At 44.5% G+C, this 15,679-nt stretch overlaps 1 protein-coding gene and 1 long non-coding RNA gene across 2 annotated transcripts in view; one reads left to right on the top strand and one right to left on the bottom strand.

The window, feature by feature from the left end:
• LOC309882207 overlaps window positions 1-1,839 on the bottom strand; it is an 18,748-nt gene extending 16,909 nt beyond the window's left edge. Inside the window, exons 1-2 of the long non-coding RNA XR_014318251.1 lie at window positions 1,713-1,839; window positions 1,247-1,337 (exon numbers count right to left, since the gene is read on the bottom strand). This is a non-coding gene — a long non-coding RNA (uncharacterized lncRNA). The remainder of the gene's footprint in view (window positions 1-1,246; window positions 1,338-1,712) is intronic.
• Window positions 1-15,679, top strand: part of LOC309882202 (high affinity cAMP-specific and IBMX-insensitive 3',5'-cyclic phosphodiesterase 8A-like) — a 166,063-nt gene that overhangs the window by 1,770 nt on the left and 148,614 nt on the right. The gene's annotated exons all lie outside the window — the stretch shown is intronic.

The following is a 15,679-nucleotide window of genomic DNA, read 5'->3' on the forward strand; positions in this document are numbered from 1 at the left end:
ATGGCCTAAAAGTTCACAGAACAGGTAAAGTTTCACATACTACCCTATCATCACTCAGAGAATATGGTTTTCCCTCTATTAACCTGAAATTCTCTAGTTTTGCTTTAGAAACTGGAAAAACACATTTTCCCTGGGAAAAACCTAGAGATTTCAACCTTATCTAAGTTATACTGCAGTCTTAAAAAGAATTTACAGCGATGTGATAGCACACTCTTCCCATTTCTTATTGAGAAATAATATTGAGAATAGCTTATTAACCAGCAGTTCTGCAACTGCCTTCACTTTTTTTTTTTTTTTTTTTTTTTTCCAAGTGCAAATTTCTGATTGCAAATAGCTTTGTCCGCATCTTATTGTGGGTACAAATGTTACTCATTAGAGCCTCTTTGTCGGTATCCCAAAACGTGGCAGTTGAAGATCCAGCTCCAAATATTTGTTTGTGTTCCCTATCTCAGTGTTTAGTTTAAAGGGATTCAGTCTCGTTTCAAGATGCAAGTGAAAGTGTGTTGCTGTTCTTTTATTTGTTTATTATAAAATCATAAAATATTGTCATTTTTCTGTAATTAGAAGATGTGGAGCCTGTGCTGTGACTCAGCAGGGAGACATGCATGCGGGCTGGCTTGCACCAGTGCCAGCAGGGCCTTGCTTTCATAGAATTTTAAATGCACTTGTAGGGTTTTTAAAGAAAAAGAAGGTGGTTAGTTATTAACTTGCAGAAATATCTGATTTTAGAGAACAGAAGATTACAAAACAAACTGGATTTTCACCAGCTCCTGAAGGGCAAACAGCACACTTCATCTGGTGGGGAGAGAGAATTTACTCCTTGCATTTCACTGCACTGTGTTTGTGTTGAAGCTTTTTCCCTCATAGGGCTTGATGTAAATGTTAATTAGCACTCCGGGGAAAATGTGTTAACAAATGTACCTTTGACATAGGTCTACAGCTGTGCTTTGCTCTGTAGCTGCAGGCTGGAGAGATTAGCTGGCAAAATACCTTGTGCTGCTTTTGAGGAAACTCCTTAAACACAAGTTCAGTGAAGCTTGCTGAGCACTTCAGATTTGCTGCTCTGTTGCAGCTCAGGCTGCACTTGCTGCTTGGTGGAAGAGGTGCCCAGGAAAACCTGAGCAGTTGTAAGAAATAAAAACTAACTCCTGGAAAAAAAAAGGTTACTTCAAGCCACTAACAGGCTGCAAATAAGTCTTCCTGGGCTACGGTTTTCACACGGTTAGGGAAGATTGTCTTAACTTACCACAAACTTTGTGGCAGAAATGCCTCCTCCTTCTCCCCCAGTGCTGATCTTGATTAGCAATAAATATGGGTGGTAAAGTCCTTACTGGAAGCTGTTAGAGTAGAAAGGTAACAGTAATGCTTTCATAAACTCATTTACTTCATCATTGCACTTCTTTCTTTTCCTATACACAGCGACTCAGAGACTCAGATGTGGAAATCATTTGGAGCATGTGATTTTTCAGTAGTGTTCAAACCTGCTTGGACTCAGGTTAGCATACAGACATTGTCATGGTGTCTGGCCAGTTTAATTCCTGAACTTTGAGGTATTTTATACCCTAACTTCTGTGAAAAAACATGCAGCCTTTTTTCAAGGTTTGTCTTGTTCGGCTGTTCTTTGCTGTGCAATATCAAGTCCTGATTTCTTTCTGATGAAGAATAGCTCATATTCAAGGTACACAGAGTGAAAGGAGTTCAAAGATACTTACAGCTCTCTGGAAATTAGGTCGGTGATTTCAGCCAGCTTGCATGAGCCTGGTCTGAGGTTTGCACTAGCAATAGTAACCCCACCAGAGGACAGTGCCTGTGTCTCTAGGAGCTAAGAGCAGCGCTGCTGTTGGGTGTCCTCCCCTTACTGCAGCAGGATGTCGCATGAAGAATGCTGATATATTGACATGGCTCTGGTTCAGTGGGTCTGACCCTGGCACCTTTCTTGTGTGGCTCTTGGGGGTATTTTGAAGAATCTAAGTTTATACTTTTTCTTCTTTCATGCAGGCAGGATATATATATATATATACACAAATATATGCACAAATATTTTATGTGGAGAGTTTTAAGCCTGTAAGCTGACTGTGGCTGGGACAGGTCTTCTGGTGGAGGGAGTTCATGTGAGCCCTCTTATTTTGAAGGGTTACGAACCCCTCTGCAGTGGGAGATCTCTTTGCTTTGAACTGCTGACACATAAATGTGGTCTTAGCTTGGTGAAATATGTCCAAAGTTACTGGATGGAAGCCTTCTGGAATGCTATTGCATGAGGACACTGCTGTGCAGGAGGAGTTTTGGTGCATTTTAGACTGCCCCCCTCCCTCCCTCTACAGGGAGCTTGACCTGAGCACATAGCCCTGTCCTGCCCCAAACCTACCCTGTGGTGAGGTGCTGAGGAGCCTGCTCTATTGGCTGAAGGTGTGAAGGTGCCCAGCATGCAGGCATCTGAGGCTGCCCAGGGACGCTTCTGCTTTGTTGACTCCTGTGGCCCCTCCATATGCACTGACTGAATTTTGGCCTTGTCCTATCAGCCTATGAAGTGGTGACAGAGGTCAGGTCAGAGCTGTGATGGCTGGTGTCGTGGATTTGTCATATCACTTTTTTAAATGTGAGGAGCTGGGGAGCAGAGAAGCCCCAGAAGAGTTTCTTCTTCCCTTTCAGGCACAAGGGTTCCCCCAGCCCTGGGAGGAGATGACACGTGGCACCTCCAAAGTCGGGCTGGGAGAGGAGGGAGGTTGCAACCGAGCAGACTGCCTGTTCCTGTGTCCCATGGAGGTGACAAAAGATTGAAGTAATTTTTATTAAACTGATTCTTCTTCCTTGGCCCCCAGATTGCAATTAATCTTCTCAGCTGTTACATTTTTGCAGTTGGCTTCTAAAAGCCAAAAAAAGAGATATAAAAGAGATATAAGCAAAAAGAGATATACCAGTAAGAAATTGTCAAAGATCCCATGAAAACTGAATCTCTAAGGACAACAGTTCTGCCCACAGGGTGGCTGCCTATCTGTCTGGCTTTGGTTTTGTCTCTTTACGTAAGTAATCTGACTCCTCAACACCCAGCTTGTGGTTAAAATTCAGCTCAAGACAAGCACAAAACTCTCTCAGGTTTTGAAAACTTGTTTGCTGTGTAACTCAGCTGTAATCTGGTTCTCACATTCAAATAAACTGGTCACCCGGCAGGAGCTGGACTTCTGCCTTGTTGAACTGTGGATGTTGCTTTAGCTGCTTAAAAGGAAAACATATAAGAAATGCTGAATTCTTGTTGGCCCAAACAACTGAAAGAAAAATCACAACATTCCCTAAATCAACAGATGGCAATTTTCAAAACAAAATCTGAATGTCAGGCAGGAGCTTAGAAGGCAGAGCTGGATTCTGTGGCCAAACTGTGACCTTGAATCTTCCCTGTCTAAACCAGGGGGCTGAGCTGGGAGCTCTGGCTGGTGACGTTAGCTTGTGTCTCAGAAGAGCTGCTTGTGCATGATCCTACCTGTTCTGCAGTCAGGAAATTTAATTATCGCTTCCACAGTAGCCATTGCAGAGTGCTCGCTGCATGAAATATGCATTCATACGTGATATGTCCCATAATTTCTTTCTGTTTCCGCATATGGAGTTAAGGTTAATGTTCTGTGGACAAATGGTAGTTGCCATGGGTACCATAACCTTGAATTTCCCGTCCTCTGAGTGATTAAATTCCCCACCTTAATTTTACTTTATTGGGTTATTTCTCTAGCTCCTTATTTCCTTAGTTTGCTCTCCTTGAGAGAGCAAAGCAGGACGTTTCACAAGCTACCTGTATCTCCTTGGCCTTTTGCATTCTGCCCATGGCTTGGAGGAAAAGGTAGGGTGTTGTTTTGGAGCGTGTGGTGAGCAGCAGGAGATAACACCCAGCGCCCTAGAGCCCGTGTGAGCCCTGAGCTCTGCAGGGGACACCCTGGGCACAAGATGTCCCCAGGCAGCTCTGCGTGTCCGGCAGGCCCAGCACGGGCAGGCAGCTCTGGGTGCCGAACCTGCCTCTCCTACAGCTGCGTGACACCCCACTTACTTCACATGTGATCGGAGCTCTGCGACCAGCTTTGCCTTCTGATCCATGGGCTCTTGCAGGACTTTTCTCCTTGAGAAACTCCTGAGAGTACAAAGCTTACGTTACTCTTAATTCAAAACAAAGAGCTGCCTTATACTGTGCTCTTAAAGATCTGCAGTACCGAAAGGGCTACGTGTATCTGATGGGATTAGGGGGCCTCTGCAACTCTGCTAGCTGCTCTCCCCAGTGCCTTGCAAACTGTCTGGGTGTTTAGGTTTATTCCATAATCCTAGCCCTCCAGAAAATGGCATAAAATAATATTGAAATGGGAACCACAAGCTATATAAACATTGCCCTAGTTGGTAAGTAAAATGAATAAGTAGCTGTTAAATGCAAAATGAAAAGGTATAAAAGGACAGTGGGTGCTTTTGCTGTTTAATCTGAAGTGTTCTATAAATACAGCTAGGTTGCTACATACTGATGAAACTGGTCACCCCTAACTTAAGGCATGTCATAGGCAATGGAAAAAGTGGCCCGTGGACCTGACTAATGTGGATAGAAATAGAGAGCAATTTGAAGAAGTAATGATATAATGGCAGCCTTGTAACTGCAGACCCTGGACGCTGGACATCGGTACCATCGGCTTAATAGGGCTTTCCTCCAACACCCGTTTATGGTGATTGAGGACGATTATCTGACACTGTTTACTTTGAAGGCCTGATAATTAAAGCTAGGGTGTCATCTACATTGTAATTAACATGCTCCTCTGCACCTAATTCATTCTGACAGTATAGATTAATGATGGTAAATGACCAGCAAGGATTTATCATGAGGTGATTCTCTGTTTTACAGGCTGCCTCAGACAATTACAGGAAGCTGTTAAGTTTAGGCTATTGTCCTGGTGTAATTGTGCGTGCTCATTCTTAGCTTTGTTTTGCAGTAAAACTCATCCAAGGGCTTAATAAAGACTTAGTTATGGTCCCTAAGAGGCTGAGCCATGCTTGTAAATGGGAAAGAGAGGCACAGGCTGGTGATACCGCTCTGATTTTTCGGTACCCCAGTGCTTGTAGTCCCTGCTGACATCAGTAGGAGCTGGCGCTGATCAGCACTTCTGAAAATCAGATGCTTTTGCGAAGGTAATTCTGTTGGGAGCTTGGGCAATGGGGTCAGCCATGCAGTGAGGTGCACGTGTGGGCTTGGCAGCCTCGTTTGGCACCAGCGCTTTTCCCTGGTGGCAGTGCTGGGGCCACTTTCCTTGGTGCCCAGGGGGAAGCACCTATTTCTCCTGAGCATGGTACAGGGCCACAGAACCTCAGCAGCCGTGTGCCAAGGACTGCTGTGCATCTAAGCTGTAGCCTCAAGAATGGCCAGTATTTGAAATGACCAAGACACACATGTAAAGGAGATGCTCCCTCGAAAGGAAGGTGCTAAGTTCCCTGCAAGCTTAGAGCCTCAGGGGACTTCACTGGTCCCGCCTGCAAAACCTTGACTTTCAAGCCAAACCGGTCATGGCCTGGGGGCAACACTGTGTCATGGTATGCAGAAAGTCATGAAAAATGATACAAATGAAGTGAAATTTTCCAAAGCATACATGGCACTCGGTCTCTGGTTACTTCTTGCTAAAAGCAGTTTCATCATCGGGTTCTCTTATAATAGCTTCCTTGTGTACACAGGGACTTAACCTGACTTACTTAAACTGCGTCATGTATTGCTGCAAGAATACTTGATTAACAAGATGATCAAAGTGTGCTGTTCCACGTGTCAATCAATAGGAATTAATACGCAGGAGCCTCGTCCAAAAATATGAGATTATAATGGAGATTTGGTTTTCTTTGTACTGAAGTGTTGCTGGGTGCAAACAAATGCTAATGTGATGAGCTGAGCTCCACTGTCTCCCCTCCCTTAGGCTGGCATTTTTCTTTCTCCTTGCGTGTTTCCCTGTTTGTACCAATCCAAACCTCCTGCCTAGGTCTGTTGAAGCGCCTTCATGTTTGCAGCAGAGGTCTGAGATTTTTTGATAAAAGAGGTGAAACAGTGGCATTGCGCAAATGCACAGCAGAGGTACTTCAGGAGCAGCAGGCATCGGAGTGTGATGGGGGTTTGACGTCTTCCCCCAACGCACGCACAGGTCCTGTCCTGAGAACCAGGCTGCAGAGCAGCTCCAGCACGTAGTGATCTTAGGTCTAATAATTTATTCCTTAAATAACAAAGAGGATTTGAGTTGGCCACATAGACGGGAGAAAACAGTTCTCAAGATACCTCTTCTCAGGGCACAGAGGCAGACCCTGGCTTGCTCTTTGCAGACTAGCTGGACCAGAAGGAAATGACTGATCATAGCCTTTAAAACCCGCAGAAATTAATAGGCTAATTCCTACCAGAACTACAGTAAGGATCTTTGGCAGAGTACACAGCAAAACAGCTTCTCCCCAGTGGCACAGCAATGTGCTGCAGTGCCAGAATGGCTTGTGCTTTGGGTACAGAGGGCACCTTTTGGGCTCTGTTGCCCACTCTGCACACCGGCTCTCTGCAGTGTTCCTCTGCCTGGCTAACTGGCTGGCTGCTTTGGCAAGTACAGATTTGTGGTGGGGCAATCGTGCCCTTCTTGGGATAGCTGCCCTGAAGGACATATTGGCCATTACAGAGGATGCTCTCTTAGCAATATTTGTATCTGTGGAGGGTGGGGAAGACTTGGATGATAGAGTTTGGCTTGAAGGGGACAATTAATTTCCTTTCCCTCTCTCAGGAGGTAAATCTGGGAGCAAAGCCCTGAAGTTTGTACAGAGCTCTGTCCCCAAATTTACCTCCAGCTGCAAGTGATTGTGTGTTTTGGGATCAGACTGTGCACAAGAGCACTGTTCGTACCTCGGGAGCAGCTCACCAGTCAACGCTGGCCATGAGCACAGAGCTAGCCAAAGTTGTCATCTACCCCAAATGGACTTGAGTCAGTCTCTGGTGTAAGTGATCTGCTGGTGTGATGTACAGAAGACTGTTACTCCGGGACAAGCCCAAGCACAAGGCTTAACTGCAAGTGCCTTCAGTGTTTATAGGCAAATACTGCTCTGATTTGCCTACATAGCCCTGGGGACATCATCTCGACCCTGGTGGCTGCTGGTTGTGCAATGGTGCTCCCTGTGCTCTTTCTCTCTGCTCTGTAAGCAAATAGTTTCTCTTCTGTAAGTGACCACATTAGATGAGTAAATAGACCCAGGGAGATGAGGAAGGTGGGGAAAGAATGAAAGAGCAGAAACACCTATTTTATTTCCCTTGAAACAAAATCTACTGGGAAATGAGTACATCTGAATTGTCACCCCTTCCCTAGCCAAAGAGAGATGAGGAGGTGCCTTTGGAGAGGAGGAGCATGTGGATGAAAGAGGAGGTCTCTGAGGCACCATGGCCATGGAAACGCACAAGGTTGGCATTTGTTGCATTACTGTTTGCTACTGTTGGCTGCAGAGGTGCCTGCTCTGCACCTTAATCCTTGAAAAAACTGGGGTGCATCTGAAAGGGTTTATCATCTTTGCAGTTTTTCCCCCATGAAATAAGAAAATAGGGGTTGGGAGCAGAACTGGATAAATGGTGAGTTTTTTTTGGTTTGCTGTCTAACACCCTTACTCCCCACCCCAAATATGAAACCCAAACAGGTTTAATGAAAACAAAAGCAGAGGTTTCTTTGGAGAAAATTGATAAGCTTAGGAGAAAAAGAAAAAATAAAATAAAAAAATTGCAAAATGTTTTGTTCGGTCCCCAACAGAATGCCTGGTGTTGCTTTATAAGCTGTTTATTTTTGTCCCCTTTCATTTTGGAAAAAAAAAAAATCAAAACCAAACCATTTAATTTAGAAAATACCAAAGCAAAACACTTCACAGAATCATAGAATACTTGAGGTTGGAAGGCACCTCTGGAGATCATCTACGCCAACCCCTCTGCTCAAAGCATGTTTGAATATGCTATATACAGTTCTGTTTTGAATTTTTGTCTGTGTTCACTATCATTTGACTTGAATTCCAAATTTGACTTGGATTTCAAGTGGATCTGGTGCCCCACAAATCGTACGTTGGGGTGAATTTAATACATATTGATTTGTCTGTTTGCTTAGGCTTCTGTTTTGGATATCTATGTCCTCTCTGCCAGGCTGACAATGTACACTCTTTTCAGATTCTATATACAAAATCTTTCCCAAATGCAACGGATTTCACATAGCTCCTCTTTTCTTCTTCCATGTGGTTTGATATAGACAAGGCTGTCTGACCTTAGGTTTACTTACTACAGCATGCTTCTTTCTTGTCACTTAAAAAGATGTGGACACTCACGGAAGGAATACATCAGTATTTGTTATGAAAAATAGGAATATACAGTCTGGTTGGCTTGCTAGCTATGTCCATATGAATCAAAATGCTCATCCATTTCTGCCAATGATTTATTAAAGGGATAAAGCAGGATCTGTTATTTATCTACTAACTTTTGGGCTTTTTTTTTTTTAATTAAAAAAAAAGAGAGAGAGAGAGGGACTGACAACATGTAAAGAGCAGCTGGTGATGAGAAACAGGAATGACTAGGATGCCTCTGTTTTCAGGCTTGAGATGTGCCCAGAAATGTACTCAAAGTCTATAAAAAAAAAAGTTGCGTAATAATTTGGTGGTGCCTGTGACAGCCCCTTCCCTGTGTCCCATGGGGTTTGTCACCTGAATTCTATCTGCTTAAGGGTGACTGTATTGTCTGAGCTGCCATTTTGGCAGAGATTTTTAATGGCAATTGGTGTGATTTGGACAGTGGCTGGAGCAGTAAAATATGTGTTGTCATACTTCAAGTTGTAAAGTGCTGTGGGCATGGCTGAGGAGCCATCTTCTGCTTCTGTCTGCTGAGCCTGCTAATGTAACACTCATGTAAAGCAAAGTCCTGCTCTTGCTTCCAGTGCTGCATAAAACTTGCCTGCTCTGTGAAGTGGAAGGGCAGTAATGGCTCTGTCAGAAAATGCAACTCAGCTCTTGTATTTTTTTTTTTTTTTCTGTCAAGGTCTCTTTTTAGTTCCCTGTTCTGCCTTTTCTTATTGCAAATCATAAAACCAGACCAAAGCTCAGGGGTTCCTTTGCAAAACTATTCTCTCATGCTTACAGCTGGAGTCATTTTCCAGCATTGACATGAGCTCACAAAATGTTAGACTGACACTAAAGAAGATTTTCCAGAGTTGGCTGAAGGTTTTGGCTTAGTTCTAGAATCAACTGTTTCGGAAACCTTTCTGGAATGGATTCTGGATGGCCTGGAACCATTTAGAGGATTAAAAAGTCATGCACAATTTGGCCTTCAAAATACTTAAGGCTTTTAGATTTCTCACCCCAGAAGTTATCTTTCTTTTCATCAAACATCAGCTGTTTCCAATTGCTGCATTCTATTTTGGTCACCTATTTTCCTTTTTTCATTCCCATGCATGACTAAATATCTTCTTTAAATCAACTTGAAGTAATTCGTTTTTCCATTCATTCATTTGCTTGTGCTGGTTTCTTTCCCGATTGGAACGCTCCATGAATGTCATGCACCGAAGGAGCAATATCATCTGTGCAGTCCTGAGTGCGGGAGTACTTGGCACCAGCTCTGCAGCTTAATATGTGAAAAACATGAAGACAGCTGCCAGTTTTTGCATGTTTTAACTGGTTTATTTTCTGTAGCTCTGAGCAGAAGTGCTGAGGCCATGGCAGCCTCGCACAGCATGATGCCCAGGTCCGTGGTCTGGAGGGCGTGCCAATTCCTGAACCAGTGGGACTAATTCTGCTTCAGCTCTGCACTCAGCTCCAGCAAACTGGTTCTTTTGAGAGTCTGGCCAACAAGCCTAGCAGCCAGACCATGCCGTGCTTGCTGCGCTGCTTGTGAGTTATTCCTGAGCTGTTTCCGTGCAGCACTTTGCTGCCCGTTTGGATGTGCTGGCTTGTTGAAAGGGTTGGTACAGGCGCTGTGTTGTGCTCTCTTGCCTTGGGTGGATGTGGCCTAAGAAATAGGTTACATTTCTTTATGTATAGTTGGCTGGATCCCTTCTTAAAAGCACAGGGTGAGGTGTAGGTGTCTTATAAGATGTATCCATGCAAGTCCTGCATAGAACTTGACTGATGCTGCTTCTTGGTCCTGCCAGCCCTGTAACACCCAAACACAGCCTTGCTTTTGCCTTGCTGTGTATGGCTGACGAGCACGCATGGTGCTCTTAGGTAACCTTGTTCTGCTGGCCTCAAATCGGAATGAAATTTCTCCAACCTTTGATCTCCTGTATAAGATACGAACACCTGCCAGAATTCTGATCAGTGTGCATCTGACACATGTACTTTTCTTTCAAATGACAAATACAGAAGCTGAAATTATCCAGGAAAAAAATAAATACCATGCTCAGCCAAGTATCGGAAAGGGTTTGTTTTGTTCTGGATTTCTTTTTCTTTTGGTGAAGAAAAGAATATGCTGGAGACAGATTTGACAAAGTGAATGATACGGATTTTTTTGGCAATTGCATCCTGTCTCTGGCTGTTGGAGCTGTGACCGATCTAAGCTGTGCTGCGCTCTGCAGGGGAAGGAGTGGGGTCAGGCCTGTCAGCGGGCCCCGAGCACTAAACCTTTCTGTGCGGAGTGGGATATGTAAAACTGCATTTCCCCAGGATCACTGCCAAATGACTAATCTTGGACACTTTCAGGCATTCCAGCGTGTCTGGTTAGTGGTTACTCTAGCCATCCTATCATGTTTTTGGGAACCAAATGTTTTGCATGCTAAAGCAAGGTGCATATTATACAAGGGGTGCCTATAATGGATTTTGAGAGTTCGTAGCCAGCACACAGTGGCTTCACATCAAAGATAGCCATATGAAGAGGGAGCATTGTGTGTATACTTGAAGTCAGAGGCACAGGGGAATCGGACCCTTTCTACATAGTTTATTTAGGATTCATGGGCAGAGGGGTGGATAAAAGAAAGGATTTTTAAATTCTGAGTGAATTAATTAGCTCATTGACTTCTGCCTCATTTCCATGCAAGTGACAACTACCTGTTATGCCCAGAGGTGACCTAATGAGACAGTGCTCTGAAGTAAGCCCCTGCTCAGACAAGCATCAAACTATTTCCAGTAAAAAAGAGCTCGTGATTTCTGCAAAGACATCCTGAGCTCATGTAGACTGTTCTGTTCCATAACCTTGCCTGCTCCAGCTCGCTAATGCACTCCCCAAAACTGCACTGTCTGTGGCCATTCCTTCACTGCCTGGTTCCCGATGGGCATTCTGATGTCATCTCACAAGATTTTCCTTTTGGCTTAAGGTACAACTTATATTTAAAAACAAACAATAATATGTCTGGCCACTGATCATCTACTGTCTGAAGCTTGAATAATTCGCTGTGGCCAGTGTATCTGCCACAGGGTATTGCTGGTTCTTGAGAATGCTCTTTAGGATTTCACTGTACTTCTGCTTGAGAGATAAATTATTGTGGTTTCCAAAAGTTAATAATAAGTGCTCTACAGAGGAGATAGTATGTCCAGATAGTATGCTTTCCTTTTAGCTGTGTTGTTGGATCTAGCTTTGTTCTTGTTCTACGAGATAACGGGCCAAAGGTGGCACCGTGCAGGCTGTGTTGATACGAGCTGAACCTCTACATTTTTTTTCTCTCCTTCTTTTTCATCTAAGCTTTCCCGACTCCTTCCTCCCCTTATATGGCAGCCCTGTGCCTTGTATCTCTTTTGGCATCGGTGCCTGGTGGGCTTGCTCAGGTCATGGCAGTCGCCTGTCTGACGGAGTGCGGGCAGCCGGCGGGATGAGCTGACCTCCGCGCAGCCGCTGGGGTGTGGGGGGAGCCGTGCGCTGCTGAAATCCCATCCCTGCCCCTGCTGCTGCACAGCACTGTCTCGTCTTTATGGGCAACACTAAATCTTCATAAAAATGCGTTAAATTTTGTGGTTGTGTGAATCTGTTGTCTTTGCCGAGAATTACAGTCGGTAACCTGTCAGACTAGTGCAAGGAGCTATTTTCATGTTCCAACACGTTCCCCTAAAACCCTGGGTGTTTACACAGGGCAGGCCTGGCAGCTCTCTGTCAGGGTCCAGCCACCCTGGCTAGCTAAGCCCAATTTTAAACTCATGCAATTTAACTCTCAAGAAACAGACTTTAAAAGAGGACTAATTAGGTGCTTTCAGTGGGAAGAACTTGGGGGATTGTCACGGCTGTGGATGCCACCCACTGGCTCCATGTCTGGTTGGCAAGGGTGTGGAAGGGCTGTGGCTTGTCCCCCTGGGCACCGTGTCCAGGGCTGTGCAGAGCCCTGCTGGGACATCCCAAAGCCAAGCTCGCCTTTGCCAGCTCTGCTGTGCTCCAGAAGGGGAGGCAGCACCCCAGCTGCATCCGGCCCATCTGCCTGGCCACAGGGGGCCCTTGAAGTACAGCTCTCAATAAATTCCCTCAACCCCAGCAATTTTCCCCAACGCAGATCAGCAGGCAGCAGGCCCGTGCTCTGTGGCTTGCACTGGCCATTTATAAACGTCCCAAGATGCCTGCGTCTGGATGACTACATCCCAAAGACATGCCTCTGGTGTTTTGATATGCCCACAAACAGCATTTGAAAGGCATCACACAGAGGACCAAGATCATCTCTGATGGCTTTGGTGGAGTTGCTTCTGATCCTAGAGCTCCTTCTACCATGGGTACCAGCAGCCAGACACTCCAGGCTGTTTGGCAGTAGAGAGCCATGAGCAGGCTCAGAGTGAGCACGCCAGCACACTTTTGTGCCTGCTGTTCACCTTGCTAGAAGGGCTCCTCTTGAAGTCCTTCTTGAACAGGAATGTGATAATGCAGAAAATGCCAACAGATCCATGCTCAGACAAGAACTTAGAAGCCTTCAAAACCAGCAGAGCTGGAAGGAGGTGAGAAGTATTTCCTTGTACAGCCATGGAGAAGTTCCCCATGGGTTTCAGAGCTTCCTGAAGTGTCATGTTATTGCCCCTATACAGGTCAGATGCTGAGCAATCCTGCTGCCTTTGTCTCCCTAGTGCAACAGCTCCTTTTTCTTCAGCAGTTCCCATTTGTAACAAAGTCTGGAGACTCATTTCTAGGGGCAAATAGCACCCTAAGTGCCATCTTGCTTCATTGACCATTACTAGCCTTTTCATGATATATTGACCTTCAGAGAAGTGCAATCTTAAATAAGTATCAGAAAGTTGTGGTGTTTAAAAGCCTTTTACACGATCACTAGGCAGTTCAAGCTTGTGGACAACAAGCAATTTTTTGCTGGTCTTGACCAATGTGTGCAAACGTGTGCAGGGCTATGCTGTGTAATTGTAGGTTATGTTAAAAATACTTCAAAAATATAGAATTTTAGGTGGCTATATTAACTATTTTAAATACACAATTGACCAGAAACCACTGACATTACAAAAGATGAATATTACAGTTGCAAAGGGAGTCAGCTCACAGCCTTACTTTCAGGCTATGGCAAATACTTGCTCAGTGACTTAGGGCAAGTCCCTCAATTTTTATTTTCCCATCTGTAAGGAATTAGAATAATAGATCAGTCAATATTTATGATGTGTTCCAGTTAGCCTGTGATAGAACCATAGCCCTGTAAATAAATGACAGTTTGTCTTCTGGTGCTCAAGAGAGAAACAAAAGCAATACAGCAACTCTTTTAGAAGAAATCCAAGATTTCTGTAATCGCTTCTGAGGTTCTGTTTTCACTGAAGTGGTTAATAAAGCCTGGATGTAGGGTATTCTAATGTGCATAATTTAGTTGAGCACTTTAAATTCTTTTAGTTATATGGCTCCTGTCTGTCTGTTTTTGTTTTACTTTTTTTTTTTTTTCTTTTTCCACTGCTGAGCTCCATAATTGTTCCTTTTAGCCACAGTCACCTAAGGTCAGTCTGTACCTTGCTAAGGAGCCGAACTGCAAACAAGGCTAGCTAAATCACGTGTCCCCAGCCCGCTCCTGTTGTTAATCCTTCCAGGTTCTGGGCCTAGCACTTGGCAGAGCAACAAAAACAAACTTTTCATCAGAAGTTCACATTCTGCTCAAGTGGAGGATGAGCTGAGTAATTCCTGCCTTATTTAGGAAGAGTATAACAGGGAAGTTACCTCGGCTTTATTTCTATAATGCAGGGGGCACAGACAACCTCATTTAAAAAACAGTGTTTGCACAGTGGGAATTCAGCCTGGTGACATTGTTCCTTTTCCCTAAATGCCTTTCAGAGTGCTTTCATTAGTAAATACACTGTCATTGTACAAATTACCACCATGGCTTTAAATTGATGAGAAATGGCAAATGTAGTTTATACTCGGGTAGGATGCTAGCCTGGGTCTTTAGATTTTGTCTGAAATCTGCAGTGCTATAGAGGATTTTTATTCCTGCTTCAGTCTTTGTCTAGCAAGGTCCCTGCTTAATTTGCTTTTTCTTCCTCTTGTAATTTTTTTACAATCTTCATCTCTGCTTCAGTTCTTTGTGTGTTAAGTTCATTGCGTAGGAGCAGGCACAGCAAATTGAGAAAACCCGGTTGGGAAGGAGAGGAAGGTTGATGAACTTTGTGCCCAGAGCCTCCAGGCAGCCTGGGGGAGCCCAGGCGTGGCCAGCACAACCCTGCACGAATGCAAGGAGCCAACAAAACCAAAACACAGTGATGTGGGATCCCTCTGCCCTAAGCAGGGGAGCTCCAACAACTGCCTCAGATGGGAAAATGCTCTCACTAATGTGTCAGTGTTACCAATAGGCTACTATATCAAGATATTAAAAAATAGTATAATAGTATCGTGGTGACGTGGTGAGGAAAGTTGGGGGGGGGGGGAAGTAAGAAGATAAAACTAGAAATCCTGAAAAGGGAGAAAAACAGCAACCCTCATCGTTTGAGTGTTTATGTGTTCCTCATATAGGTCAGTATTTAGGTACATGTGGGAAAGTGCTTACAAAATACTGTTGATAAATATCCTAATATATCACAGACATGGGACGAGGAGTTACTCGGCATGCTTTTGGATGGCTTGGAGTGCTCAGGAGTTGCTGTGAGACCATACAAGCTATTTGGCTTGCTGCTAATTGGGTCTTGCTGCTGCACCTGCTCCTGCATCCTGACCTGGCTGTCCAGGTGCCTCACCCCTTCTTGCCAGCTTCCCTGCACACCTGCATGTGGACCTGTGCACGGCTACCCCACATGCCCAGTTTCTGAGTTTGAAGCTCAGATAGGAGCAAGGAGAGGAAGCATCAGCTGCAGGAAAATGCAGTGCACACAGAGTCACCTGCAGAGACAGGGCTGGGGGTGCAGCATCCCCCTCCTGCTGCTCCAGCCTACCCCAAGCTGCTTCCCTACAAGAAAAAGGGTTGGGATGGGGACTAACTCATTCTTAACTACATAGGGCAACTTTCAACTTTTCAGTCCATTTTTCTTCTGTATTCTGACATTGTGAAAGCCCTAATGGAAATACCTCTCAAGACTGAGTAGATTTCAGAGGCCTCAGCTGTGAGCTAGAGGCAAAGCTTGTTTTCCAAACAAATTTATTTAAAAAAAAAAAAAAAAAAAAGGACAGTGAGCAAGTGCTTGAATACAAATTACCAACATACCAATGTCCTCCCACCTAAACAGTAAAACCTAAAGGTAACCTGGTGGCTTAGAAATTGTTAAACTAAGTCATCATCTGCAATGACACTGAAGTATAATTTCCGGGTCTATATTCCTACCA

Source organism: Aythya marila (assembly GCF_965140915.1).
Source record: "Aythya marila genome assembly, chromosome: 11".
NCBI lineage: Eukaryota > Metazoa > Chordata > Aves > Anseriformes > Anatidae > Aythya > Aythya marila.